Below are 3,883 nucleotides of genomic sequence, written 5' to 3' on the forward strand. Positions count from 1 at the left end.
GTAATTTGATTTTAATATTATTTCTATATTTTAAGAAGTGGCATCTTCACTGAAATTTTTTTAGATTAAACTGGCGACACTGATAATTAGATTTGAGCAGCAAGTTAATCACAAATGGGTCTGAAATACTCCTGCTACATTGCGTGTTGTCCATGTTCTCTACCAAAGGAGTCCCTCATGACAGGCAACCATCATCCCTCATGACAACCATCGTCCCTCATGACAACCATCGTCCCTCATGACAACCATCGCTACAGATCCTTGTCAGTCAACTACCCTCCCTTTTCTTGTACTTCATTACATACTGGGGACAAAGCATTTGAATCTCTCAACTACATGTTAAATAAGAATATTTCCAGCTTCTCTAAAGATTAGTTTTAATTTTTCTCTATTTCCTCTTTGTCAGCCAAGCTTCAAACTAGTTTTAATATTCTATAACAGCCCCATCATTTTGAACTAACTATGTCTTAGACACTCCCTCCTCACAGTGATAAAGTAGTCTAGTGTGTTTGGGCAAGGTGAGTGCTAAGACAGATAGGGTTCACCTTGGCTTATAGTTCAGAGGGAAACAGTCCATCAAAGGGAAGGCCTAGAAGGCAGTTGGAAAGGCATATTGCATCAGTAGTAAGCTCTCTTTTTTTTCACTACAGCAAACTCTAGAACCAGAAGCTGAGTGGGAAGTAGAGCAAGGCTAGAGATATTGTGATCTATCCATAGTGATCCACTTCTGATAGCTCCACCTTGTAGGTCCCATAACTTTCCAAATAAGAGTCCCTGGAAACACAGTCTTAAAAGTCTATGGAGCCAATATATATATTCATATATATATATACTCAAAACATGCCACCAATGAGAAATGGGAAGAGTCTCTGGTTGTTTGTATTAGAAATAAACACAAATAATTTAATACAAAGCATAATTTTCCTTTAAGCATTAACTTTATAGCACACAGTTTATGAAGTCCCTTTACAAACTCACACGTTAATGAAGACACATATATTCTTTAGAAGAATAAAGGAATCCATAAAGACTCAACAGAAGTGGCATTCTGAGTGTGTAGTGCTAAGGCAAGAGAGAAGTACATTTTAGGCTGAGAAGCTTTGCTGGAATTTGCTTTGTATCACTAAGTAGCTGCCTCTTATTAAACTTATAACTGTGTCTCAGCTCCCAGAATATGCTTCTTACCATTTAGATGTGCATACTGAAGGTCAAGGCTATCCTCCTTGACTGTTCCATATACACTGGCAGCACACTCAAAATGGAAATGTGGAGCTTCAGAGTGGTAAGGCCCTAAGTACACACTCACCATTATCTCTTACCCAAATCAAGAACACAAGAGTGGCATGCAATGGGCAGTCATTTTTCTGTGTAAAAGTAGCACAAAGTCTATTTCCCCATGGCTTTTACAGCCATTAAAGTCAAAGCAATCAAAAGCCATTGCCATCTTATTTCTAGTACAATTACGGCACTTCAGCAAAATATACTCAGTGTTCTTTCCCAGTAATGTAACCCTACACTAATCAAAAGCAATTCTGGACAGAAAACATTCTTCTTATGAATAAAGAAATTTGCTTTATTATGTTTGAGTCAGAATATGATGGGGACATTTTGTAGACTTATAGGCCAAACTTGAAAGCAATTTGCTGACCATGAAAGAATTCCTTAATTAGAAAATAAGGTTCATTTAGATAACTTTAAATATGAAATAAATGAAAATGGCCTGCAAGCAAGTACATCATGGTCTTACCTTTATAAACAAAGTAATTTTTGTTTCCTGGAATCTGGATCAATGGAAATGAAAATGGCTACTTTCTTGAGTATTTTCCAATTGCTCATGAATTATTATTTTATAATATTTATGATGGATAATCTCAGCTGTCAACTTGACACACTTCTGAACTGAAAGCTCAGATGACGAACTACCTTTATCTGGTAGACTGTGAGCATTTCTGTGGAGGTATTTTCTTGACTATTAATCATTGTAGGAGAGATCAATCACTGTGGTCCCACCTCAAGGACAATCTATAAGAAAGGTAGTTGAATAAGTCTTAGTGTAAGCAAGAAAATAGCAATCCTCAATGTTATCTGTTTTATTTTCAGCTTTGTGTTACTACCTTGAGCTCCTATCTACATTTCCTCTCAATGGAATGTAACCTCTAACGATGAAAGAAACACTTTGATACCACTCTCAGCAATGTTGGCAGTACAGGCTAACCTATGGTAGCCTCAATGGGTCTGTACCAGATCATCTGCATATTGTTATACTCGTAGCTTGGTGTTTTTGTGAAACTCCTAACAGTGGGAATGTGTATATATCTGACTCTTTTACCTATTCTTGATACTCATTTCTTATATTTGGGTTGTTTAGTCTGGCATCAATATGAAGGCTTTTGCCTTGTCTTATGTCTTGTTTAGTCTGGTTTGGCTGTCATCTTTTAGAGCCCTAAAGTTTTCTGAAAAGGAAATAAAGGGAGAATGCATCAAGGAAAGAGAGGATGTGGGTGGAGTGGAGGGAGAGGAAACACTGATGGTGATGTACTATATATGAGGTGAATCTATTTTCAATAATAAATAAATAAATAATTTTAAAAAGAAGTTCTCAAAATCATAAACATGTATCCAATAAAGCAAATAAACACTTTTGTTCCAAAATCACTTTTGGTCAGAATGTTTTATTATATCAGGCATTTTTTTATGGACCTACTACAATTCTAACTATAGAAAAGGTAATAGTAATTACTCCACTGACAAGTTCTAATTTTAAGCACACTCTCTTTTACTGTACTACAGTCTGTTACAGTATAAGGAAGTATAGTTTCTGAGAAGCATAGTTCCCAGTCGAACAAATTTCACATCATAATGAAACACCACAGTCTGCATGTTGACACTGAATCAAATTATAAAGCATGACATGTGTTATTTAGACCACTTCTACAGTAACTCTGTCTTCTCCATGTAATATCTACCAATGGACATTCGTAAGTGAGATACAAGAATTTTCCACTCCATAGAACTCACTGTCAGGGAACATAAGCTCCAAAGAAGTAGGCAAGGACACTCTTAATAAGCCAATATCCTGTAGAAACAGAGAGTCCTTCCATAGTCGAGGACAAAGAAGTCCCTCCACAGAAGAGCTCTAGCCACATCAGCATCCAAGAAATGTCTCAGATGAAGAAAGTCCATGGATGAGTCCAGGTAAATGAAGCACAATAAGGACCTGACAGCGTGAGGATTCAGATAGAACATACATGTCCCTAAGCAACTGGTACTTACTGTATATAATGGTTGATTTGATTGTATATCAACCATTGAATTTATGCAAACTCCATAATTGCTGATGATAATGAAATAAATATTAATTTTATTACTACTGTACAAACATGAAATGTACTTAAATGGCAGAGAATTTGATTTACTAATGAGGAGTCTTCAATGAAGCCTGCTTTGCTTTGTTGTTCAAATTATTGAAGTGAGGATACTTCAAAGACTTTTCAATACTTAACATGTTCCAAATACTCTATTAAAACCCAGTGTTTCCACAACATCAATGATTAACACTTGTTGGATATTTGCTGTGTGCCAGGCTCTGCATTATTTTTTTTAAGTCATTGATCCTTGCTAGTTCATATTATAGAACTATATATGCCTGTTGGTAAAAACCCGAAGCAGAGACTATCAAGGAACCCATCTTGACCCATACAGTTGTAATGACAAATGGGGTGGGCATTATGTCAAAGAATCACTTTGGCTACCATACAGTATCATCTCTGAAAACTCCCATGTGCTGCATGCAGAGAAGGTGCAGAGTATGGGGACATGACAACATCAAAACACATTAATCTGGGTATGAAATATTACTTTTTTCTTTTTTTTTTTTTTTTTA

This window comes from Mus caroli, chromosome 8, assembly GCF_900094665.2.
Source record: "Mus caroli chromosome 8, CAROLI_EIJ_v1.1, whole genome shotgun sequence".
NCBI classification, from domain to species: domain Eukaryota; kingdom Metazoa; phylum Chordata; class Mammalia; order Rodentia; family Muridae; genus Mus; species Mus caroli.